We start from the raw sequence: 26,725 nt of genomic DNA on the forward strand, positions 1-26,725 counted from the left end.
CGCTATAGGGTGCGTGCGCTTGCCAGACAGACAGAGAGAGACAGAGAGACAGAAAGCGAGAAATCACCCACCAGGGGGGATGGTCACACCGCAATCCCTTCTCCTCCATTCTCTATTCAGCTTTTCAATTGTTTTTTTTTTCAGTCAATACTATATTTTAGACTTTATTATTTATTTATTTATTGGGGGGGAGAGATTTTCGCTATAGGGTGCGTGCGCTTGCCAGACAGACAGAGAGAGACAGAGAGACAGAAAGCGAGAAATCACCCACCAGGGGGGATGGTCACACCGCAATCCCTTCTCCTCCATTCTCCTGGGATCTTGGGCACACACGCACATGCACCCGGCGTGAGTTTTAAGCCACCGGGTCCAGGACGCGAACCGCCGTCAACTATGTGGGAGTCCAGCGACATAGCCATTACGCTAACTGCTGGTTCCCTATATTTTAGACATTTTAGAAAATGCTCTTAAGGGGTCAGCAGGTGGCATGGTAGTTAAGGCACTGGACTTCCACATAGCTGACCTTGGTTTGAGTCTTGAAACTGGTGGCTTGCCGGGACCAGCTGTGAGCATAATGGCTATGTCGCTGAACTCCCACGTAGTTGACTGTGGTTCGAGTCCTAGACTCAGTGGCTTAAACTCAAGCTGGGTGCATGTGTGTGCGTGCCCAGGATCCTGAGAGAATGGAGGAGAAGGGATTGCGGCATAGCCATCCCCCCTGGGAGTTGTTTTCTTGCTTTCTATCTCTGTCTTTCTGGTGAGCGCACGCGCCCTATAGCAAAAACCTCTCAAAAAAAAATGAGGCACGGCCATCCCTCCTGGGGATTAATTTCACACTTTCTCTCTCTCTGTCTCTCTGGTGAGTGCACATGCCATATAGTAGAAACTTTTTTTAATAAATAAAATTAATTAAAATAATTTTTAAATGTCATAACATAAAAATATACTTTATTCTTTTTTATTTAAAAAGGTTATTTATTTATGGGGACAGCAAGTGGTTTGGTGCACAGGACTTCCACATGGCTGACTACAGTTCGAGCCCTGAACGTGGCAGTTTGCTTTCTTGCTTTCTATCTCTCTCGCTCTGTCTTGCTATGGTCAAATAGAAAAAAATGACAATAATGACAAATAAAATAAAGGTAATAATTCCTTTTTTTTTTTTTTTGCAATAGTGCACGTGTACTCGCCCGAAAGACAGAGAGAGACAGAAAGCGAGAAATCACCCCCCACCCAGGGGGGATGGCCACACCACAATCCTTTCTCCTCCTTTCTCCTCTCAGGATCTTGGGCATGCACGCACACACACCTGGCGTGAGTTTAAGCCACCGGGTCCGGGACTTGAACCACGGTTGACTACATGGGAGTCCAACAACATAGCCATTACTCTAACTGATGGTCCCATGGTAGTAATTCTTTTAAAAAAATAATAATTTATTTGGACCAGCAAATGGCATCATGGTTATGTGGCTGGACTTCCATATAGTTGAACATGGTTCAAGTCCCACATCCAGTGGCTTAAAACCTAATGCCAGGCACGTGTGCAAGCATGCTAAAAATCCAAGAGGAGAATGGGGGAGGAGGGATTACAACATGGTCATCCCCCTTGGAGAGTGATTTCTTGCTCTCTGGCTCTCTGTCTCTCCAGTGAGTGCACACATCCTATATCAAAAATCTTTCTTAAAAAAATAAAATAAAAAAGGAGGCCATTAGGTGGTATGGTGGTTGGGGAGCTGGACTCTCACATAGTCAACTGCAATTTGAGTCCTGGACCTGGCAACTTGCCTTCTCACTTTCCCTCTTTCTCTCTTTCTGTCTTTCTCTGGTCAAATTAAAAGCATAGTAATAATAGGGGCCAGCAGGTGGTGTGGTGGTTGAGGGTGCAGCACTCCCACGTGGCTGACAGTGAGTGTCCCAGACCTGCAGCTTCCTTTCTCGCTCGCTCTCTCTCTGTCCCCTCTGGTCAAATTAAAATAAATAAATAGGGACCAGCAGTTAGCGTAATGGCTATGTTGCCGGACTCCCATGTAGTCGACCATGCTGCAATCTCTTGTCCACCAGTTTCTTCTTGGGATTTTGGGCACACACACACACCCAATGTGATCTTCTTTTCCTTTTTTATAAGAGGTTTTTCCTATAGGGCACTCGCCAGAAAGACAGAGAGAGACAGAGAGACAGAAAGCGAGAAATCTCCCCCCGGGGGAATGGTCACACCGCAATCCCTTCTACTCCATTCTCCTCTCAGGATCTTGGGCACACACGCACACCCGCCTGGCGTGAGTTTAAGCCACTGGGTCTGGGACTCTAACCACGGTCAACTGCGTGGGAGTTCAACGACATAGCCATTATGCTAACAGTTGGTCCCAGATCTTTTTCTTTTTAAGATTTATTTATTTAATTAATTCCATTTGTTATTATATTTATTATTATTATTTTAATTTGACTAGAGAGAGAAAGCGAGAAAGCAAGCCACCAGGTCTGGGACTTGAACTGCAATCAGCCATGTGGGAATCCTGAGCCCTTAACCATCATACCACTTGGCCTAGATTTTCTTTTCTTTTTTTTGGTGAGGTTTTTACTATAGGGCTTGTGCACTTGCCAGAAAGACAGAGAGATAGAAAGTGAGAAATCACCCCCAAGGGGGGGATGGCCACGCCGCAATCCCTTCTCCTCCATTCTCCTCTTGGGATCTTAGGCACACATGCACATGCAGCCGGTGTGAGTTTAAGCCACTGGGTCCGGGACTCGAACCATGGTTGACTAGATGGGAGTCCAGCGACATAGCCATTACGCCAAATCCTGGTCCCATGATTTATTTTTAAAAGTGTGGGTTTTTTGAAATTTTAAATAGAACTATTCATTTAATTTTATTTATTATTATTATTATTTAATTTGACCAAAGAGAGACAGAGAAAAAGAGAGAGAAAGCAAGTTGCCAGGTCCAGGACTCTCACCATGTCTGACAATATGGGAGTCCAGTGCTTTAGCCATCAATCCACCTGGCCTCCAAATGTGCTTTTATCAAAAAAGGAATTATTTATTTAATTTTATTTATTCATTCTTTTTTTTTTTTCAAAATTATTTTTTCATTAATTTACTTTTAGTTTGACCAGAGAGACACAGAGAGAGAAAGGGGGAAAGTGAGAAAGCAAGCTGCTGGGTCCAAGACTTGAACCGTGGTGGGCCATGTGGGAATGTCCAGCACCTTAAACACCATACCACTTGCTGGTCCCTCATTCATTTATTTAATTTATTTTTTTCCTCTTTCATTTTCATTCATTTATTTTTAATTTGGTAGGGAGAGATACACAGTGAGAGAGAAGTGAAAAAGCAAGCCTCGCCACCTGCTGGTCCCAAATGTGATTTTTTTTTTTGGAGAGGTTTTTGCTATAGGGCACGTGCACTTGCCAGAAAGACAGAGAGACAGCGAGACAGAAAGAGAGAAATCAGCCCCCAGGGGGGATGGCCATGCTGTAATCCCTTCTCCTCCATTCTCCTCTTTGGCTTTTGGGCACGCACACGCTACTGGCCTGAGTTTAACCCACTGGGTCTGGGACTAAAACTGAAGTCGACAACGATATCATACATATTTTAAAGTATCTTGTAGGATGTCCGCCAAATGTGATTTTTTTAAGAATTATTTTTTGGGGAGCAGCAGGTAGCATGGTGGTTAAGGTGCTGGACGTGTCCACATGGGCGACCACGGTTCAAGTCCCAGGCCTGGTAGCTTGCTTTCTCACTTTCCCTTTCTTTCTGTGAGTGCATGTGTCCTATACTGGTCAAATTAAAATAAATGAATGAGTAAATAAAAATTAAATGAATAATAAACAAAAATAAAACAATTATTTTATTGAATTTTATTTATTATTATTATTTTTTAATATTTCCAGAGAGAGAAAAAGTGAGAAAGTGAGCTTCCAAGTTCAGGACTTGAACCATGGTCAGCTACAGTGCCCTTAACCACCACACCACCAGTGGTCCCCTAAATGTGATTTTTTTTAAAAAGAATTTACTTGACTTTATCTATCTATCTATCTATCTATTTATTTATTTATTTAGATTTGACCACAGAGGGATAGAGTGAGAGAGAGAGAGCCCCGAGGAGAGTTAGAAAGCAAGTCATCAGGTTTAGGACTAAAAACACAGTCAGCCATGTGGGAGTCTAGCACCCCTAACGACCATGCCACCTGCCAGCCCCACAAATGTGATGTTTAAGCTGCAGGGTCCAAGACTGGACCTTGAAACTGCACAGTAGACCCTGTGGGATTCAGCTGCCTTAACCTCTATGCCACCTGCTGGCCCAATTTTTTATTTTTTTTTAATTTGGATACATCTTTAAAAAAAAAAAAAAAACAGCCATTGTTTATTATAAGGATGAACTCCAATCCTTGTTGATAGTTCTTATTGATAGGATTTCTGGTAGCAAGCACAAGCACCAGGGCCTCCAAACTTTTTGGATTCACAGGAAGCCTCGCCCACATGTTTCTGGTAGTAGGCCACCAGGTTTTGGAGATGGGCTGAGGATAGCATAAGTCTGGGCCACATGGCCACCTCTATTTACAGGACACGGATGTCCACACCAGCAAACCGCAACTTGCCCAGAAGCAGAACAGGTTCCGGTAGCTTATACTGCAGCGAGCGCGACTCGATCATTTCCAGGGGCCACCGGTTCACCCTGATAAGGCCGTTGCCGCATTTGCAGTGCGCCATGGCTGTGGCTGTCTTCCTGCGACCAAAGATCTGCGTAGACTGCAGAAGACCCTTAGAATCTAGCAAGGCTGCGGGCGCAGAAAAGAGAACCTCACCCCGCGACTCTGCAACCGGAAAACGGACATTTAATTTTTTTAAAAAAGAATTATTTGGAAGGCCAGCAAGTGGCATGGTGGTTAAAGGCTCTGAATTCCCATATGGCCGACCACAGTTTGAGTCCTGGAGCTGGTGGCTTGCTTTTCCTTCCTCTCTCTCTGTCTCTCTCTGTTCCAATTGAAAAAAAAAATAATAACAACAGCAAATGGAATTAAATAAATAATTTTTAAAAATTATTTTGGACCAGCAAACGGCATAATGGTTATGTTGCTAGATTCCCAAGTAGTCGACTGAGGTTCAAGTCCTGGACCTGGCAGCTTAAAACTCACGTTGGGCACATGTGTGCATGTGCTCAAAATCCTGAGAGGAGAGTGTGGAGAAGGGATTGTGGCATGGCCTCTGGGGGTAATGATCACACTGCAAGCCCTTCTCCCTATTCTCCTCTCGAGATTAAGGGCATGCACACATACGCACTCAGTGTGTTTTGGTCTAAGAATTGAACTATACAGTTGTCTATGTGGGATCCAGCTGTCTTAACCACTATGCCACTTTGCTGGCCCCTATAGTAAATTTTTAATGGCATAGATTATAGAGACAACAGATGTCTGTAAATCACAGCCTCCCTACTTATTAGCTACGTGAATTTAGGCAAAACATTCTAATTTTCTGAACTTTGAATTCATTTCTTTCTTTTTTTTTAAGAGGGTTTTTTTTTTTAGCTATAGGGCGTGTGCGCTCGCCAGACAGACAGAGAGAGACAAAGAGACAGAAAAGTGAGAAATCACCCCCCAGGGGGGATGGCCATGCCGCAATCCCTTCTCCTCCATTCTCCTCTCGGGATCTTGGGCATGCACACACACACGCCCGGCGTGAGTTTTAAGCCACCGGTTCTGGCACGAGAACCGCGGTAGACTATGTTGGAGTCCAGCGACATAGCCATTACACTAACTGCTGGTCCCTGAACTTTGAATTTATTATCTTTAAAGTTTAGCTAATTGAGGCTGGCAGGTGGCACAGTGGTTAAGAGCACTGGACTCCCACATGGCCGACCGCGGGTTTCAGTCCCAGACCTGACAGTTTGCTTTCTCACTTTCTCTCTCTTTCTCTCTCTTGCTCTACCCCACCCCCCAGTCAAATTAAAATAAATAAATAAATGAATAAATATATAAAATAATCCTTTTAAAAAATAAAATAAAGTAGAGCTAATAATAGTGTCTGTCACCCAAGGTTATCATGGAAATCAGGTGAAGTAATGCTTTAACTTGTATCTGATAATTTTGGTATCGCAAGTTTTTCCAGACCTAATTTTGTTGTCATGGTTTATGTTAGTTTTCAGTCATGAAGATTTATTTGCTTGTGTGCCTAGTTATTTTTTCACTGTCTGTTCAGTATTGTTTGTTTGATATCGAATTTTAGAATGTTTGCCTGTGATGTGGCCTAGGATGGTAGAGGATTTCCATGTTTCTGCCATATGCTTGGAGACAGTACTGCTCTCAGATGACCTTAATCCATACTCAAGGCTTCAGGCTCCCTAGACTTTGAGCTTTGCTCCTCTAACCCCTTAAGCATATTAAAAGTAAAGTTGGGGTCAGAAGGTGACGTGGTGATTTAGGCACTGAATTCCCACATGACTGACTGTGCTTGAAGTCCTGGACCCAGTGGCTTGAAAATCCACCAGACAGGTCCTAGACTCCCACATGGCTGACTAAGGTTCAAGTCCTGGACTGGTAGCTTGAAAATCATGCTGGAAGCATGTGTTTGTGTGCCCAAAATCCTGAGAGGAAAATGGAGGAGAAAGGATTGCCTCTGGAGGGCAATTTCTCACTTTTTCTCTTTCTGACCCTCTGTGTCTCTCTCTGGTGAGTGCATGCACTCTATGGCCAAAATCTAAAAAAGAAGAAAAAAATTTTAATTAAAAATTTTTATCTAGGGGCCAGCAGGTGGTATGGTGGTTCAGGTGCTGGACTCCCACACGGTCGACCACGATTTGAATCCTGGACCTGGTGACTTGCCTTCTCACTTTCCTTCTCTGTCTCTCTGGTCAAATTAAAAAATAATAATAATTTATAAAATTAGATAAATAATTATTAAAAACTGTTTTTATCCAACTCTTTTAGTTGTCCCAACCAAAGGTTGGCCTCATTTACCAATTCTTCATTTGTAGTAAGCAGAGTCCTCATTGCATGGTCTGTTTAAAGTATTTAGTACATTATCTCTTTGCATAGCTGGTGTTAACATTCAAAACTTTGGTGTGGTTTTTAAGGTACAAGAAACTAAAGTTTGTTAGACTCTTAATGAGAGAGGGCAGGCTTTCTGTGGTCAACCTAGAGCCACCAACAGGGTCAGAAAGTCTCATTGCCCCAGTACTGCCCATGTTCCTCAGCTTTCATTTCACTCATAATCACTTCTGTGATTGTAGCCCTTTAAGATCTAAGTCAGGGGCAGGGGGGCAGCAGGTGACGTGGTGGTTAAAGTGCTGGACATTACCACATGGTTGATCATGGTTTAAGTCCCGGACCTGGTGACTTGCTTTCTCACTTTCCCTCATTCTCTGTCTCTCTTTGGTCAAATTAAAATAAATAAATGAGGGGACCAGCAGTTAGCGTAATGGCTATGTCGCTGGACTCCCACGTAGTCGACCGTGGTTCGCGTCCTGGACCCGGTGACTTACAACTCACGCCGGGCGCGTGTGCGTGAGTGCCCAGGATCCCGAGAGGAGAATGGAGAAGGGATTGCGGCGTGGCCATCTCCCCTGGGGGGTGATTTCTCGCTTTCTGTCTCTCTGTCTCTCTCTGTCTGTCTGGCGAGCGTACACGCCCTATAGCAAAAACCTCTCCAAAAAAATAAATCAATAAAAATCAATCAATAAATGAATTAATAAATAAAATTAAGTAATTCTTTTTTTTTTTTTTTGAGAGGTTTTCACTATAGGGCGTGGGCGCTCGCCAGACAGACAGAGACAGAGAGACAGAAAGCGAGAAATCACCCCCCCACCACCAGGGAGGATGGTCCAGCCGCAATCCCTTCTCCTCCATTTTCCTCTTGGGATCTTGGGAACATACACACGTGCACCTGGCGTGAGTTTTAAGCCACCAGGTCCGGGACTCGAACCACGTTCGACTACGTGGGAGTCCAGCGACATAGCCATTACGCTAACTGCTGGTTCCCAAAATTAAGTAATTCTTTAAAAAAATTCAAGTCAGGGGGCCAACAGGTGACATAGAGGTTAAAGCAGCTGGATCCCACATGGCCGACTACACAGTTTGAGTCCCAGACTTGGTGGATTGGAAAACATACTGGGTGCATGTGTATTTGTGCTTAAAATCCCAAGAGGAGGGTGAAGGAGAAAGGATTGCAGTATGATCATTCCCCATGAGGAGGTGCTTTCTCACTTTTCTTTCCTCTGTCTCTTTTAGGTGAGCACAGGTACTCTGTGGTGAATTTAAAAAAAAAAGGAAATTATTTTTAAAAATGTTAGTTTTTCTTTGAGAGAATCTTTTGCTATAGGGCACATGCACTCACTGGAGACACAGAGAGAGACAGAGACAGAAAATGAGAAATCACCCCCCTCTCCCTCCACTCTCCTCTTGGGATTTTGGGCATGCACACACATGCACTCTGTGTGAGTTTCAAGCTGCCAGGTCTGGGATTTGAACCATGGTTGACTACGTGGGAGTCCAGTGACATAACCATTCGCCAGCTAGTCCACCAAAATTTATTATTATTATTATTATTTAATTTGCATAGGTCACATGTACTCACCATAGAGAGACAGAGAGAGAGAGAGAAAGCAAGCCATGTCTGGCCATGTGGGAGTTAAGTGCCTTAACCATGCAACCTGCTGTCCTCCCCAAAAAAGAAAATTATTATTATTTTTTTTTTGAGAGGTTTTTGCTATAGGGTGCATGCGCTTGCCAGAAAGACAGAGAGAGACAGAGAGATAGAAAGCGAGAAATCACCCCCTCAGAGGAGGGGGGAAGGCCATGCCGCAGTCCCTTCTCCATTCTCCTCTCGGGATCTTGGGCATGCAGGCACAGGCGCCCAGAGTGAGTTTAAGCCACCAGGTCCGGGACTTGAACCGCAGTCAGCTACCTGAGAGTTCATCAACATAGCCATTATGCTCACTGCTGGTCTCAAAAAGAAAATTCTTAAAAATAGTATCATGTACCAATGCACAAATACATACACATACAGCCATTTTAATCCTCTCTCTTTTTTGATTTATAAAATGAACAGAATCCTTGGGACCAGTAGATGATGTAATGGTTAAGTCGCTGGATTCCTATGTAGTCATAGGTTTGAGTCCTGGACCTGGCAGCTTAAAACTCACACCAGGCACATGTGTGTGTGCCCAGAATCCCAAGAGGAGAATGGAGAAAGGATTGCAGCATAGCCATCCTCCTGGGGGGTGATTTCTCACTTTCTGTCTCTCTGGAGAGCACACGCACCCTATAGCAAAAGTCTCTCTATAAAAACAAATAAATAAGGGAACCAGTAGGTGGCATGGTGGTTAGGGTGCTGGACGCTCCCACATGGCTGACCATGGTTCAAGTCCCAGACCTGGCAGTTTGCTTTCTCACTGTCTTTCTCTGTCTGTCTCTCTCTGGCAAAATTAAAATAAAAATAAAATGAATTAATAAATAATATTAAATAAAACAATTCTTAAATAAATAAATAAATAAATAAGAGCAGGATTCAGGCAGAATCTCTGCAGGTCCCACAGGGACCAGCATCTACTGTAATGCCAAATAGGCTAAGACCCAGCAGATGCCCTGGTCAGGAACTACCCCGGGAGGCTGGGCTTGAGGGAAGGAGGGGCCTTTGGCCTCTGAGGGTCAACAGGAAGACAAGGCCTGCCCAAGGCAACTCAGGTCTCCGTTGGGCATGTCCAGGAGGACAGTAAAGATAGTTTCCAACCAACACGATTTGTGTTCCAACAGTGGGATAGATATTTTGAAATCCCAGTTGTCTTGAAAGTCTGGGCCATCTTTTCTGTGGTAGGAAGCCTGGCCCAGAAGCCTTTGTTCCTTATAGACTTGGCCCTTAAGGGCCATTCTGTCAGTATGCTGGCCAGATTTTAATCTGTGGTGGCCAGTGGCTGGTAGTGAGACTAGGATGTGGCTGTCCTGCCTGAACCATACAGTCTTGGGGAGATGGATCTCCATTCCTTCCTCTTTCCCCCACCCCAGCCTAAGAAATCCCTGGTACCCTAGCTGATGGGGCACCTGGGGCAGATGGCAGTGCTGATCTTAGCCCTGCTTTAAGCTCCTCCAACAGAGACTGTCCCCAGGCTGTGTATGGGCTGCCTTCTCAGGGACCAGGGAGCCCTGCCATCTTTACCCACAAGGGAGAGGCAGAACCCATCTGGACCAAGCTTTGAGGTATTAGGAAGTCAATCTGGGATGAGACAGTTGACTGTGTATTGATTGAAGTTCAAGTCAACCAAAGTTCCCCTGGCACCCGAATCAAGGGGGAGAACAAAGCCAGGAGATGCCTTCAAGGGGCTCCAGTCTAGGTAGAGTGAGAGAAGGTTGTACAGTGTGACAACCTGAAAGAGTCCCCCAGGACCACTCTAGCTGGTGGGAGGAGCCATTGATTTCACTAGAAAGCAGTGGGCAGGGCAGGTCAGGGTCCTGGCCTGGGATCTAAATGGCCATGCCATGGGATGTGACCTTGCTTTGCAGCTGGTAGGGAGCAAGGTTTTTGCCACAGGATACATATGTTTGCCAGAGAGAGATAGAGAAACTGAAAGTCAGAAATCACCCTCTGGGGGACAGCCACCCAGCAGTCCCTTCTCTTCCACTGTCCTCTTAGGACTTTGGGCATGCACGTATGTGTGCCCAGTGTGATTTTCAAACGCCTGATTCTGGGACTTTAGCTGTGGTTGGCCATGTGAGAATTCAGTGCCTTAACTACCACATTACTTGCTAGGCCCTACAGAGCAGGTTTTTAATCCAAGTATTGACATTTTCATCCTGTTGTTCTTGCTGGGATGCTTAGCCAATGTTCATGGAGCCCCCGTCACAAGTGGAGGGTGAAGTTTGTTCTTTTCTTCTGGATTAACTTTTTCAGTCCCTGCATTCACTGGGGGTAATGCTGTGAGTATTCCTGCTGCACAGTGGAGGAATCCAAGGTGACATTGTCAACAGGAGATGGAGCTGGGATTTGTCCTCAGTCACTGGGCTGGTGGTGGAGGCTGACTTGGATGGGAAAGAAAGGAGTCTGTGGCCCAGGCTGGGCGGAAGTGGCCTGAGTCTGAGCCAGAAAAGGCCAGGGCAGGGACTGATGGAGCTGAGAGACATTCTGGAGGCAGAGCTCAGAATGGCGTGGGCAGCTGATTCGTGGCCAGCCCTGCCCAGGCTGCACTTGTCCCCAGGCAGTGGTGGATGGGTGTGTGGGTGGGTGATGATGGTCAGATCAAATTCTGGACAACTGGACCTCCTATCCCTGGCCTTTGGGGAGACTCCTGGGTCTGAGGAGCCTGTTGTCTGGCTGTTCTGGCCCCTCTCACACACTTAGAAGTACCCAGGGAGGGGCCCACCTTCCTTGAGCCCATGGCCAGTGGGCTACAAGGTCTGAGAGGTAGGTCTAAGCCTGAAGCGCTGCCAGGTTCCAAGCAGGTTGCATAGGTAAAAAGAAGAGTCCACCTGAGCTTGTGTGGCCTCTGGACTTAGGGTGTTGAGCAGCCTTGGGCAGGAAGGGTCATTGACCGGGCCTGGGAAGGACCCCACAGGCATGTGGGATTTGAATATCTGGCCCCAGAGGGAGCAGCCAGTGGTGTGGGAGCAATGGAGAGACCCTGACAACAGCCTTCCGCTTTGTGAATCCCAGATACACCCACCTCTACCTGGTCTGGGCAGGTCTCCAGGCCCCCTAAAGTGAGGGTAATATTAGTACAATTGCAGGATCATTGGGCAGATTCCAGGGAATGCCACCTCAAAGGCTTATAGTCCAGGGCCTGGCACACAGAAGGACTTGACAGATGTTAGTGTGCCTACTGTGTGCTCAGCCAGGAGCTGGGAGATAGGACTGAGATGTGTTCCTAGCTGAGCAGGAACCTCATTTTCTTTCTTTCTTTCTTCTTTCTTTCTTTCTCTTTCTTTTTTTAAAGAATTATTTAATTTAATTTAATTTAATTTTTTTTTTTTTACCAGAGAGAGCCAAAGAGAGAGAAAGTGAGAAAGCAAGCCACCAGGTCCAGGATTCGAACCATGGTTGGCCATGTGGGAGTGTCCAGTGCCCTAATCACCACGCCACCTCATTTTCTGAGGGAATACGCAGAGAGGCATTCAAGTATGAGCACACTGAAGAGACCAGCAAAGACCCTGGCTGAGGTTAGAGGGACCTGACCTCTTCTGTGCCTGCTACGAGGCTTCCCGCCAGCAAATGCCGCATGCACTCACCCTGCAGTGTCCACCAGGGGTGGAGAAGCCTGGCTTGGTCCTGACCCTGCTGTCCCTGAATTCATTTCACATGCCTCAGTCCCAGTCCCTGGGGCCCCCAGGGTTAGAGGAAGGCTGTTTGGGGAGCACAAGAGTGTGGGATCCTCTCAGACCCCTGGCATGGGAGGTAATGCGCTCACCTCCAGCCCATTCAAATGCTTGCTCATAGGCTTGCCAACTCTAGGCTGGGTCCTTTATTATAGGTAGTCTTTTTTTCCTCCCCTTTGGCTAGCTATATGGCGTGTGTGCTCACCAGGAAGAGATAGACAGAGAAAGAGGGAAAGTGAGAAAGCCAGCACCCCCCTCCCAGGGGAAATAACCACACCACAATTCTTCTCCTCTATTCTCCTGGGGCCTTTGGTGCCCAGTTTATTTTTCAGGTCACCAGGTCTGGGGCTCAAACTGTGCAGTCAGGGCTCCAGCTGCCCTAACCATGATGTTACCTGCTGGCCCTACAGTTAGTCTTAGGTCATTGTCCTCGTTAGGGACTTCATAGGCTTGTTCACACTTAACGGTAGGAAACGGAAGCATGAGGAATAATGGCGGTTCTCAGTAGTGGAGCTTGCTCTCTGGTTGGTTCACTCTCAGCTGTGCCAGGGGCTAGAACTTGGCCTGCCAGGTTGTGAGGAGGGCGTTTGCGGCAAGAGAGTGGAGCTGAGGCCTGGTTGAGGCTCAGGGACAGGCAGCTCGAGGCAGGTGGCTGTGGTCCAGGTTTCCACCAGCATCTTCCAAACTGATGGGCCCACAGATGGACTGAGGCTATAGGCCCACTTACCTGGCCTTTAGAATTGTTTAGTGTGGAGGGGAGAGATCTGTGCTGCCCCCACCAGGCCCTGCTGTTCATCCCCTGAGGTGCCAACACTGGGTGCTCAGCCTGCTGACTGGTGGTTGCCCTCCACTTCACCCGGGTCCCCCACCAGGGGTCACCAGCCAGCCTTGGTCCTAGAAGACCTGCGACCCACCCCCAGAGGATGGGGTGGATTCTTCTCTTTACCTGCAGCTGGAGGTCTGGCCCAGGGTTGGGGGACCTGGCCAAAGGCTCAGAGGTGGTTGAGACAGCCTGAGGGGTGGCTAGAGCCAACCCCAGCGCTCTCACCAAATTACATAACAAGGTCTTAATTTCTAACAGCTCCAGCAGCCCTAGGGGGAGCACTCTCCACAGCGCAGCCTGCCAGAGCTCCTTCTCACGCGAGCAGGCAGCTGGCACTGGGCACGCTCCAGCAGTGCCAACTCTGTTCCTGGCCACCCTGCAACTGGAACATGCTGCCCTGAGGTCCAGGCAGGCCTCCTCAGACACCACTATAGATAGAGATATATAGATATATACACCATTCTATGGATGTGGAATCTGAGACTTCAGGAAGAATCGTAGCTGGGCCAGCCGTAGTATGGTGGTTAAGGTGGCTGGATCTTGCATGACTTCACAGTTCAAGTCTTGGACCCGGTGACTTGAGAAACATGCTGAGCACATGTACGTGTGTGTTGAAATCCTCAAAGGAGAAATAGAGGATAACAGATTGCAGTGTAGCCATCCACCCACCCCATCAAGGGGTGTGCTTTCTTACTTTCTCCACTCCACCCCACCCCCACCCCATGAGCTCATGTGTCCTCTGACAAATGAAAAAGAAAGTGTTGGGGTCAGCCAGTGGCATCATGATTAAGGCACTGGACTCCCTTATGGCTGACTGTGGTTCAAATCTTGGACCTGCAGCTTGAAACTCACACCAGGTGTGTGTGTATGTGCGTGCACGTGCACGCGTACCCAAAATCCCCAGAGGAGAATGGAGGAGAAGGGATTGCGGTGTGGCCATCTCTCCAGAGGGTGATTTCTCACTTTCCCTCTCTTTTTCTCTCTCTAGTGAACATACGTGCCGTGCCCTATTGTAAAAACTTAAAACAAACAAACAAAAAAAGCATTGTTAAAAAAAAAAAAGGGGTTGGGGGCCAGTAGGTGGAGTGATGGTTGAGATGCTGGACACTCCCGCATGGTGACCATAGTTTGAGTTCCGGACCTGGTGGCTTGCTTTCTCGCTTTCTCTCTCTCTCTCTGCATCTCTCTCTGGTCAAATTAAAATGAATGAATGAATAAATAAAATAAAAATAAATAATCCTTAAAAAAATAGGTTTGAGACAAACAGATGGTGTAATGGTATAGTCGACCGCAGTTTGAGTTGACCCAGCAGCTTAAAACTCATGCCGGGTACATGTGCGTGCATGCCCAAAATTCCAAGAGGAGAATAGAGAAGGGATTGCGGCAAAGCCATTGCCCTTGGCGGGTGACTTCCCGCTTTCTGTCTTTCTGACCAGCACAGTGCCCTCACTGCCCTATAACAAAAATCCCTCTAAAAAAAAAAAAAAAAGAGAGAGAGAGAGCTGTCCAACCAAAGAAGCAAAGGCAGAGCCCTGAACCAAGTCCTACCCTGCGGGAGCTGCTTCCAGGGAGCTGGGGCCCCTACAGCCTGTGAACTAGGAAGGTACCCAGGTCTAAGGGCTCTCTGCTAGCTGTGGCTTCCTGGGAGGCAGCCAGCGTGAAGGTCGAGGCTGGCTTCTGCCACCTGCTCCTCTTCCTCTTTTGGCCCCTTACTCAGCGGGACCTTGTAGGGGGCCCCTCGCCCAGTCCCTCACGTGGCACTTCTGCTCTCAAGGAAACAGCTGTGGTTTGCGGACTCAACCCCTCCCTACATCCCAGGCCTCGCCAGGGTTTGGATGAAGCAGCCCTGGTCTGAAGGTCCCTGTGCCTCTGCCTGTCCTGGCCCCAGACCTGGGTCAGTAGATGCTCCCTGGAGTTCAGGAGGGGCTGGAGGTGGGGGTCAAGAGGCAAAGCTTGGGCGTCTCCCTGCCTGTGGTCACAGCTCCCATCCCCAAGTAGGCAGCCCAAGTGGAGGAAAGAGCCATTTGCTCTCCCGGCTCCCTCGGATCTTCCTGTCAGAGGCTGTGAGGCTCCTGGAGAACTGAGTTCTGTGAGGTAGGCCTGGGCCTGTGGGGAAAGGGGTCACGCCCAGGGCTGCCTACGTCTCTCTGGGCCTCAGGCTCCTGGTCTGTATCAGGAGGTGACTGCAAGAAGGGCTGAAGGGTGGTGAGAAGGGCCTTCCCTGGGCTCACGGGCAGTGTGGTCCAGCAGTGAAGTATGACTTGGGTTCAGCATGGCCACTGCTTCCCAGCTCTGGCCAGGATGACTTCCCGAGTTGGCCTGGGCTTCTCTACCTCTGTCCTGGTGATGGAGGGCCTGCCTTGTGGGTGACGTGAGGATGAAAGGACACAGCACATGCATAGTGCTCAGGTCAGTGTAGTTGTCACAACTCTGTGCCTGCTTGGGCTGGGGACACAGCAGAATACAGACAGACCAGGCTCCCTCCCCAGCTGCCTCAGAAGGGGTGAAGCACCACCCTGGGTTTGGAGGAAGCATCACTAGCCGGTCTACTTTTTTTTTCTTTCTTTTTTCAGAGGTCCTTGCCATAGGGCGCATGTGCTCGCCAGAGACAGAGAGACAGAAAGGGAGAAATCACTCCCTGGGGGAGTGGCCACGCCGCAATCCCTTCTCCTCCATTCTCCTCTCTGGATTTTGGGCACGCATACACACAAGCCCGGCGTGAGGTTTAAGTCACCAGGTCCAGGACTCAAACCGCAGTCGACTACATGGGAGTCCAGTGACATAGCCATTACGCTAACTGCTGGTCCCTAGCTGGTGTACTTTTCTAGCTTCCCTCAGGCCCCAGGACAAGGCCTAGGTGTGTCCACTTGCCTTGGCCAGCTGCTGCTTCACAGCGGGGCTTTTCCACCAGCCTAGGGGGCCTGTCTGCCCACTGGGCTGCCTCCTGCACCCTGCTTGTGAAGGCAGGACATGAGGCCAGGGAGGGGGACTCTGTCTTAGGTGGAAGGAGCATAGGAGACTCTGCTTTGGCATTGGAGGGGTGGCACCAAGCAGGACTGACAAAGGCAGGAAGGCTGGGGCAGGAGCACATCTGGGGACAGAGAACTCTGGGATGTGGCCCCATGTGTGGTCAGGCTCCCTGGTGCAGACTTGGGGAGAGCTGCTCTGGGGGCCTGAGCACAAGCAGCGTCCTCAGGAGAGTTTCTGGGAGGGGGGCCTCTCCAGGTGGGTGCATACAGTGGGGTAGAGGTGCCTGTGCTCAGCCCAAAGCTGAGGGTGGGAGGGAACCCTTGCTCCACCCGGGCTGGGCTGCTCAGGAGCTGGCTGTCCTGAAGTCATAGCCAGGAGTGGCTCCCTCTGGCCCAGATGGGAGGTGTAGCAGCGCTAGGACCACCCCTAGCCTGTGCCCCGGCCTCTGCTGGGGTGAGCGCTAGCCAGGCGCTAGCCAGCCTCAGTCTGGCCCCCCCATGCTGGTCACTTGCCACATGAACACAAGCCAGGGGTGCCCCAACCTTCTGCGGGCTCAGGCCCAGGCCACGTGGGGCCAGTGATCAAGGACCGGGGCCTGCGTTTGTCCTCCCTGGCCCTGTGCCAGAGGAGGAGGGTGGGCGGGCAGGAGGCATATGGTTTGAATTACTCGAGCCGTCTCCTGGCACCTTGGCCCTCAGCTGGGGGTGTGTAGGCTGCCTGGATGGCCACCCCGTCATCCCCACCCCCTGCACAGCCCTGGGTGACCCCTCCACCACCCCCAGGAAAACAGCCTTCTGCTGCCAGCTCCCCTGTGTCTCTCTGTTACCAGGCATCTGGTCTGGTGTGCGGGGGATGGGGGGTTGTGGTGTAGCTCTGCCCTGACTCTGCCCCCACCTAGTCCTGGCAGACTGAGGTGGCTCAGTAACATGGCAGTGCCTGGCTGAGAGGCCCATTGCACGGTGCCCTTTGCCCTGTTCAAGCCCAGATTTCCTCACTGCCCTCCGATTGCCTCTCCTTCTCTCCAAGGTGCCTGGCCAGCTCCCCCAAAACGGTTTTAAAGCCAGAGAGTCCTGGGTTCAATTCAAGTTCCGAGCCTCAGTTTCCTCATCTGTGCTGTGAAGACAATACGTACCTCCATGGAGAAAGCCACAATGATTGGACAGGGTCACAGGTCACTTGATGTTATGCAGCAGTGTCTCCATGGGAGGGCTGCCACAGTTGTTATTTTTCCCCCTAAGAATTATTAATTTAATTTAATATTTTTCTAATAGATTTTTTGCTTTTAGGGTATGTTTGCTAATCAGAGACAGACAGAAAGCAAGAAATCACCCCCTAGGGGGCCACACTACAGTCCCTTCTCCTCCATTCCCCTCTTGGGATTTTGGGCACTTCCTGCATACGTGTCTGGCCTGTTTCAAACTGCTGGGTCTGAGACTTGAACCATGGTCAGCCATGTGGGAGTCCAGTGCTTCAACCATTACACCACTTGTTGGCCCCATATTATTTATTTTTTAAACTTGCTATATAGTATACACACTCACCAGTGAGAGAGAAAAATAAATAAATAAATAAAACAAGAAAGCAAGCCACCAGATCCGGGATTCAAACTGTGGTCAATCATGTGAGAGTCCAGTGCCTTAACCACCATGCCACCTGCTGGTCCCTTTGGGTTTTTTGTTTTTTGATTTTTGGTTTCTTTTTGGAGCAGTTTTTGCTATAGAGTGTGTGCACTCACCAGAAAGACAGAGAGAGACAGAAAGCGAGAAATCACCCCCCAGGGGGGATGGCCACCCTGCAATCCCTTCTCCTCCATTCTCCTATTGGGATCTTGGGCACACACACACGTAGCCGGCATGGGCTTAAGCTACCAGGTCCAGGACTCAAACTATGGCCGACTCTATGGGAGTCCAATTACATAGCCATTACGCCAACTGCTGGTCCCTGTTTTTGTTTTTGTTTGCTTATTTGTTTCTTCCAGGAGAGAGCGAGAACGAGTAAGAGAGAGAAATCCCCAACAGGTCTTCACACTGCGATGCACCAGCCAGCATCAGCCGTCCAGATCAGGGCCTGATGTTCACATCTGGTGTGCACTGGAAGGCCTCAGTTTGGGAAGCCAGGGCTTTCCCATGTGGGCCCAGCATCGCAGAGTCTCATGTTATTGCTCTGTCACTAGCTGGCCCTAGTGCAGTGCCTTAACCACTATGCCACCTACTGCCCCCAAAAAAATTTTTTTAAAAGAATTATTTATTTATTTAATTCCATTTCTTCTTATTATTATTGTTATTATTATTTTAATTTGACCAGACAGAGACAGAGAGAGAGAAAAGGGACGCAAGAAAGCAAGCCACCAAGTCCAGGACTGAAACCATAGTCAGCCATGTGGGAATCCAGTACCTTTAACCACCATGCTAACTGCTGGGTCCTTGAAAATTTTCTGGAATAAGTTGATCAGTGACTTTTCATCTCCCAGCCTATATAGCTGGTTTTTCATTCCACTCTTGGCTCTTTTTGTGGAAGTCAGTCCCACCAACCTGCCCTCATGCGCACCATGCAGGGGGCAGTGTGGCTCTGACAGTGTTGGAGGCGCTTTGTACGGGCTCAGCCCGGGGCTCTGTGCATGGCTCCACACTGGTGCTGGCAGTGTTGTCTGAGGAGGGAGAGGTGGGTAGACAGCCTGGGGAAGTGTGGCCAGCCCAGAGAGGGGAGGCACCTTCAGTGAGAGCCTAGATGGCAGAGCCCAAGCCTCATAGACAGCCTGAGGGTAAGACCTAGCTGGCAGTTCTTGCCCCCTGATCCTCTGGAAGCTTCCTCGAGTCCTTGGCTCAGTGGAGCTGGGGAACATGCCTTGAGCTTCCTAGAGCGAACCCAGGCAGGATCTGGAAACTGCTTTAGGGGGCATCCCGTGGCTCCCTACATGTACTTCCATTCTTCATTGAAAAATCCTGGAGGGCCCAGTGGGGCTGAGGATCAGGGTCAGAGGTCAGGGGTGGGGAGCTGGAATTGCTTCTCGAGCAGCACATTTTTCTCCTCTGAAAACTTATCTTAGCAAAGCTACCACAAAACAATTGCACTCTTTTCCGGGCCTCTGCCGTCCCCAGACGGCCAGCCCATCTCCTCGGCGGGGGCTCGGAGGGGACCGGGAAGGCGAAATTTGTAAAATGTCTGTAGGAGGGGAAGAAAGGCGCTTTGTGTGGGGCCCTGGCCCTGGCCATTGGTCAGCTCCAAAGCCCCCGGCCGCTCCCAGAATGCTCCCCTCCCCAGGGAAGGCCGTGCTTGCCGGGCTGAGGCCAGCCCTTGTGGTCCCTGTGGCCCCTCAGCACCCTGGGACCCGCTGCCTCCAGGCTGGCCCTTGGGGCTGCCCAGCCTCTGAGAGCACAGTCCTCCTAGGGCACCCTCCTCAGTCCTCAGCATGTTTCTCTACTGGAGAAAGCGGGGCGCCTATGAACTGGAAGCCCTGCCTGGCGACCTGGCTGAGCTGGAGCTGGGAGCCGTGGAGCGTTTCTCCTGGAGTTCCACCCTGGACATCATCGAGGACCTCGGGGGTAGGTGCGGGCCACCTCCTGGGAGGACTCTGACGCCTGGCCTGCCTGACCGCCCCCTGGCTGCTCACCGTGCACGTGCAGCTGTGGTTGTTTCCTCTGGGATGGTGGGGGCCTGAGCCCCTTCTGAGAGCCACTGCAGGTGGAGGAGAGGGACCTGGGCAGGAGGACAGTGAGGACAGCCCGGGAGGCCTGTCCTTCCTCAAGGGCTGGCCAGCCTGGGCAGCATGGACCCTACGCTGGACTTGGGGCAGCACCTTGAGGCCAGTGACAGCAGTGGCCCATGCTGGGCTTCAGACCTGGGCTCTCACTCTGCCCTCCCCACCCCCACGATTAGGTCCCAGAGTTTTCTCAGGGGCATGTGGTAGGACGAGCCCTTCTGGAATGTTCATGCTCCAGGCCATGGGATGTGGGTCATTTCTCCTGTCATCCACATTTTACAGACGAGGAAACAGAAGCGCAGACAGATTGAACCATGGAGAGGCAGGACAAGGTCACAGGGGACACCGAGCTCCATGGCCTGTGTTTGAGGCTGACCCTGCTGTCTCCCAGGGGTGAGATGTCAGGAAGGTGGAGCATTGCGGGGCTCAGAGCCCCAGTGAGGCAGTGCCGGAGCTCTCTGAACAGCGCATGGCAGGGAGAGGGTGCGGGCTGGGCTGGCTGTTATATTCACATGATGTGGTCTTTGTACGGACAGCGCGGGGCCTCAGGCTGGGGCCTCCATTCTGTCCGGGTGCTGCAGTGCAGTGACAGAGCCCAGGTCTGGTCTGCTAAAGCCACGCAGGGCGCTGATCACCAGCTCACAGCAGCATGAGGCTGCATGGCAGCTGGGTCTGGGGGCTTGGTCTTCTCCATTATCTTCTTCCTCAGGCCCAGGCTCTGGCCTCCCCCAGGCTACAGACAGAGGAGCACATGCCTCCCTGGTTTAGGCCCTTCTCTGTGCTTATCCTGGCAGCCAGAGTGGGTGGACAAGATGGTTAGCCCGGAGACCCACAGGAGGCAGGGGGGAGCCCCTAGACCAATATGTGTGGGGGGAGGAAGTATTGCTCCCAGACAGGAGACAGGACCCCTGGCTGCTGCGAATGAGGGCTGGGGGGATGTGCCTACCTGGAGGGGAGGGACAGGCACTGTGCTTACCTAGGCTCATAGAGCTCCCAGCACCTTCACAGCTCTGGCAGGTGGCATGGAGGCCAGTGCTGTGGCTGTGGGAATCTTATCTGTGTGTCCTGCCTCACCTGGCAGGTTTCTGCCTATCTGAGGCAGGTAAGGTAGAGGAGGACCCAACAGGACCGGAGACTCACCTGAGATCACTCCAGTCACAAGCCAGGGAGGCCCTGCGCTCCCCTAGGTGGAGGTGGGGCTGGTTGCAGCGTGCAGAGGCTCAGTCCTCCTGCTGGAACCTCTGCCTGGGATGCCCTCACCCCTCAGATGCAGCCCTGTGAAGCTTCCTGTCCCTCCCACCTCTGGGGTTCCCCAGTGACTGGCGGCCACCAGCTTGGGGGAGCTCAGATCATGCTGGCTCTACAGCTAACATTTAGAGGAGGTTCTTCAGGCCCTGGCTCCTGGGAGCTAATGCCCAGCAGTGAGCACGGCTATTCTTTTATCCCCTTTGTTCTGGTGAAGCTTTCACGTGAGTCCCCCCAGCCCTCCCCCGGGCACACAGTGTTGGGTAGCAGCGCATGAGCAGATCTCAGGGGTGAGCCGAGGCGGCAGGGTGGGTGAGCCAGGGCACACAGCCGTCTGTGTGGTTTCTGTCCTCTGCCTCCAGCCAGCCCTTGGCCAGACCCATGCTGGGTGGGTGCTGGGCCCTGGCACCAGCCCTGTCCCGTGATGGGGGTGGGGCTCTTGCATAAAGTGTGACTGTCCGGAATCAGAATCTCAGACCCATTTCTGCAGCCCAGTCCCTGTTCCTTCCTCAGCTACTCTTGGTTCCTCTGAGGAACCTCAGGAGGAAGCCCACGGGTGGGCAGATGGGCAGGCACCCACATTGGCCTCAGCCAGAGGAAGTGGCCGACTGGCCCCAGGCCTGTGGGCAGGAACTGTGTGGACAGTTTCTCTGGCCCCAGGAAGGAATTCTGAATGTGTCCTCCCACCTCTTCTTACTGAGCCTGAGGGGTGGGGGTGGACAGGCCATGATTGGGGTCTCCCAGTTTCTAGGGGATGCTGCTGCTCTACCCTGAAATGCTCCATGGCAGTTGGATAAGGACCCTGCAATGCTCTGACCGATGTCCGGTCTGGGGAGGGGTGGGTATCCATTTGCTTAGGACATGGCCCCTGGCTTTTAGCCAGGTCTGAGCCAAATCGTGCCCTTCCCCAGGCCATCCCAGCCAGAGGCGTGCAGCCCCCGCAGAGCCTGCAGCAGCTGCCAAGCATGGCCAGGCTCGCAGGAGGGCGGGGTTCACGTGGGAGGGGGCATTCAAGGCCACAGCTGCTTCCTGGGAGGGGTATCCTTTCCATGGCAGGGTTTGAGAACTGGTAGAAGCTCTACCTTCATCGTAGTGGGGGGCCCACAAATGAGGGGTTCCCCTGGAGAGTGTGAAAACAGAGTGGTTTCAATTCATGTCTGCCAAACCTCTAAGTGTGCAGGCACCGCGGGGGCCCTGTAACCTGGTGGTTAGGAGCACAGCCTTGGAATCTTACAGCCTCCAGTTCCAGTCTCTTCACTCACTAGCAGCATGACCTTGGACAAATCACTCTACCCTCTAAACCTCAGTTTCCTACTCTATGAAATGGGGACCTCTCTCTCAGTTGTTTAGACAACTGCCGTCTGATAGGCTTTATGTTATTTTAAATGTTCTAGTAGCCACAGTAAATAAACTAAAAACTAAAAACAAGCAGGTGAAATTAATGTTAGCAATATATTGAGCTGTTGATGCATTTTTGCATAGAAAAACATAGAAAAAATACATAATGATTTTCCCACCAACCCAATATTTTATTTAACCCAGTATATTCCAAACATTATCATTTCTTTTTTTTTTTAAAGAATTATTTATTTTATTTTATTTATTATTCTTCTTCAATTTGACCAGGTGAGAAAGCAAGTCACTGGGTTCGGCACTTAAACTGCGGTCGCCCATGTGGGAGTCCAGCATCTTAACCACCGCGCGGCCCGCCAGCCCCCAAACATTACCATTTTGACATGGAATCAATCTGAAAAATGGCCAGCGGGATATTTTATATTCTCTCCTTCCCACTGTCTTTAAGGTTGACGTGTACAGCACACCTCAATCTGGAATAGCCGAACTACAGATGCTCACTAGCCACAGCACCAGAACCGCGTGGGGTTCAACAGTACCTCACAGGGCTAGGTGGTGAAGTGAGCCCCTCTGTGGGAAGCAGGGAGATGCCAGCAAGTGTTCAGCAAGTGAGAGCTGTGGCCATTGGTTGTTTCTGAAGTGTTCTGGTGGGGAAGACAGAGGTCGAAGAGGATAGGTCAGTTCAGAGGTGTGTCCCAGGGCAGTGGGAGTCGAGCAGGGAGTTTGATATGTTGCAATAGGGAGGACTTCCAGAAGGTAGCAGCAATCAATCTGGGCATTGAAGAGTGAGCAGGATGGGCCCAGCCAGTGGCATGGTGGTTGGGGTGGCTGGATCCCACATGGCCAACTCTGTGGTTCGAGTCCTGGACCTGGTGGCTTGAGAAACAATGCTGGGAATGTGTAAGTGCTGGGGCCAAAACCCCGAGAGGAGAATGGAGAAGAGATTGTAATGGGCACCCTCTCACACTCTGGGGAGGAGTGGTGCCTTCTCACTTTCCCTCTCTCTCTCTCTCTCCCTGAAAAATGCATGGGCCCTATGGGCCCTATAGTTTTTTTTTTTTTTTTTTTAAGGAAAGAAAGAACAGAATGGCCAGGATGTCAGCAGACAGCAATGGGGAAGACATTGCAGGAGGGCAAAGGAGCAGAATTAGGAAGGCCAGGACCAGAAGCTCAGTTCTCCCCACAAGGAGGCTGTGAGTAGCTGAGTGAGAGGGGGTAGTGTGAGGCAATAGGGAGCGGTGGGGACTGTGGAGGGTGGAAAGGTCTGGGCTGGTCTGAGGCAGACACAACTCTGGAACTGGAGCCATCTGGAATACGGGTCTAGAGCTGTCAGGCTCCTCTGGCTTGTCAAAAGAAGCCAATAATCTGGATTTTTATGTGAAATCTCCTGACTTTTTAGAGTTGGCAACCAATTCGAATTCCTTTGAAACACTTTGCTCAGCCAAACAAAACATGTCTGCCGGCAGGCTCCTGCCCAGGCGCCCCGTCGGCCAGGTCTGGTAGAGATTGTGTTAGGGGAGAAGCCAGAGTAGCATCCTGGGACTAAGGGTGGGAGCGAGCTGGCAAGTGGGCCTGTCTGCCTGGCTGAGGGGCCCTGGCTTTCCTGGATGATGAGAGCCAGAAGAGCTAAGGGGGCTGTCTCAGACCCAGTGAGACAGTCTGTGGCCCTGGGGTGGTGGCAGGGTAAGTTCGGGGTTCCAGGTTTGCCTGGGGTCTTACTAAGGTCAATGAACAGACATCTGCTCACACTGACCCAAGCGAGGGTGTTCCTACCAAGAGGCAGGGCCCCTGTAGAAAGCCACGGGCAGGCAGACAAAGCAGGCCCCTAGACTTTCTTCACTGTCACAAAGCCACCTCCTCCCCTCCCTTTCTGCTGTAGGATCCTCTCCACTGACTGGCTACTTCTGCTGGTCCCCTAGTTCCTGCTCCCCACAATCTTAGGGCTTCCTACCCACTCAGACGGACTATCCGTGATCTCAGGGCTGCATGCCCTAGTAGGAGTACCTGTCTCAACGTATACGTTCAGGCAAGCCAATCTGACCTGCTAAGTGAGGTGAGGTGGCCACTTCTACCCCATAACTGTGCCCAGGGGGTGACATCACCTGTACAATGTGTTCCCCTTACTAGGCCCTTTTCCTCAAGGGCTCCAGATGAGGCTGACTGCCTAGAAGGGAGCTTCCGGTATGCCTGTGGTGGTGACTGCCTGTCCCCATGTATGAGCTCCCTATCTGGCCTCAACCCCAGAGGCTCCTCTCTGGGCCCTGAAAGCTACCAGGGTCACAACAGTGTTTTCTGTGTTTTTCAGTCTCTGGGAGAGAGGATTTCACCCATGAGTCTCAGACGTTGCAGCTTTAGAGCGGAGAGAGCTAGGACAACCAGTCTGGAGTGTAGGGTGTAGGAAACAGATCAAGCTGGAAGTGGGGGGTTAGAGGCTGGAGAGTTCGGACAGGTAGACCCTAGCACTCTAGGGACATATCAGAACAAAGAATTTCAGAACCCAAGTGGTGACAACCCCAGGGCAGTTATGGGGCAATTTGGCCCTCTGGTGGCTGTGGCCTGGAGCAGTCATGGCGAGAGCCAGATCTGGGAAGGTAGTTCTAGACTCTGGTGGTTTGCAGAACATGGAGCCAGAATCCAGAGGTCTTGGGGCAAAGGGCTTCAGTACATGACCCCAGACCCAGAGACCTGGAACTTTCCTGAAGCCAATTGCCAATATTGTTGGCTCAAATGGAGACATCCCGGATGGGGTGCATGGGAAACTCCCCCAAAGCTGACTGAGGACTCCAGGTCCCTGTGCAAACTCAGAATGCAGAGGAGGGGGCTGTTGGAAGTTATGGTAGACAAAGGTCCTGACCCCTGCTGCACTCGAAAGTCAGCTACTGCTGGCAGTAGCAGGCCAGCTGAGGCTGGGGTCAGTGGGACCTCATCAGGGTCCTCATAGAACCATCTCCCACTGCAGCAGCCTCTGCCCCCAGCCTATAGGCAGGATAGACGTCATGGTACTGCTGACGGCAGAGCAAACAGATTCCCAGAGGGAAATCAGTACTGTGTGGGGTGAGGCCTGAGAGTTCAGTGGGCAGGCCCAGGTCCCTTCTTCCCTGGACTCCCAGCCACACACTGGACAATGCCTGCACTTGGAGAAGACCGAGAAATACTGGGCGCTTCTTCCCTCTCTGCCCAGAGCCCTCAGGATGAGCTACATGAGTGCTGTGGGCAGATGTTCCCCGACAGTCTCTTCCCCAAGACTCCCTTTCCAGTGCACTGAAGATGCACCGTCCTCCAAAAGGCTGATCTGTGATCTACCACAGTTCCCTCTGCCAACCGTCCTGGGGTAGGACTGGGTTCTGGTCCCATGTGAGTCCCTGGGCCCCGCCAACATGAGGGATCAGTACAGGAAGGCAGGCACCCTATTCTAGCTGAGAGGCCTCTGGGGGAAGGGACCAGGGCAGCTCGCTCTCCCTCTGGGAGAGAGATCCCAGCCTACTGGAAACTGGATCTTTTATACCCAGGTCCTGTGGCCCCAGAGCCTTCAGGCATCAAAGTGCAGGGTAGGATGGGGTGAAGAGACTGGCTAAGGCATGCTGAACTCCTGGGGGTGGGTCTCAGCCATTCTTCCAGGGCTCCATTTCTCCAGTGTGAAGGGTTTTATCACCATTAAAACGCTGTCCAAGTGTTGCTTGATTTACATAAAGTACAAGACCAGGCAAAACTAATGGATGTAGTTCAAAGTCAGAGCAGCAGTAGGAAGCTGGAGGAGCTAGGTTTTTCTGCTTCTTGATCTTGGTTCTGGTTATTTTGTGAAAAATGTCTTGCGCTGTGCCCTGGCGACAGGTGCACTTTTTTGTACACATTTTTACTTCAATGAAGTTTTTAAAATGCAAACCAACACAAATGAGAAAAATAAACCAACAGTAGCAACCAAGCCCACTCCCATTCATGGAGCCCTTACCCTTTGCTAGCTCGGTCAACCTCCCCTGCGGTCATTTAAACGCTAATGGCCCTGACCGGGACAGCAATTCTGATCCGGGCAGGAGTTGGAGCTGGGCTCAGGGGGCTGCCCTGATCTGCATTCCTGTGCTGGGGAGCTGCATGGGGACGGCTTTCCCCTAGACTGCCCCTTCCAGACCAGAACAAGGCGCGGCGTGGCTAACCCGCCTTTATGCGCGCTCTCCAGGCGATCGAAAGGCTGTCTCTAGACCACATCAAAAACCTTGTCCTTTTCTGTAATTGAGGGGCTGAGCCAGCCCAGGGAGTCGGGCGAGGAGGGATCACACCTAGGTTGCACCCCGTCTTTTCGCCCCGGGCGGGGCTTCGGGCCCTAGGGAGGTGGGGGACTAGCCG

The 26,725-nt window shown here is 50.9% G+C and overlaps 1 pseudogene; it reads right to left on the reverse strand.

Annotated features, from left to right (window-relative positions):
- Nucleotides 1-4,398: 4,398 nt before the first annotated feature.
- LOC114007266 (40S ribosomal protein S16 pseudogene) lies at nucleotides 4,399-18,636 on the reverse strand (annotated as a pseudogene).
- Between the last annotated feature and the right edge of the window lie 8,089 nt (nucleotides 18,637-26,725).

This window comes from Tupaia chinensis, unplaced genomic scaffold (genome assembly GCF_000334495.1).
Source record: "Tupaia chinensis unplaced genomic scaffold, TupChi_1.0 Scaffold000146_1, whole genome shotgun sequence".
In the NCBI taxonomy this organism is placed as follows: domain Eukaryota; kingdom Metazoa; phylum Chordata; class Mammalia; order Scandentia; family Tupaiidae; genus Tupaia; species Tupaia belangeri.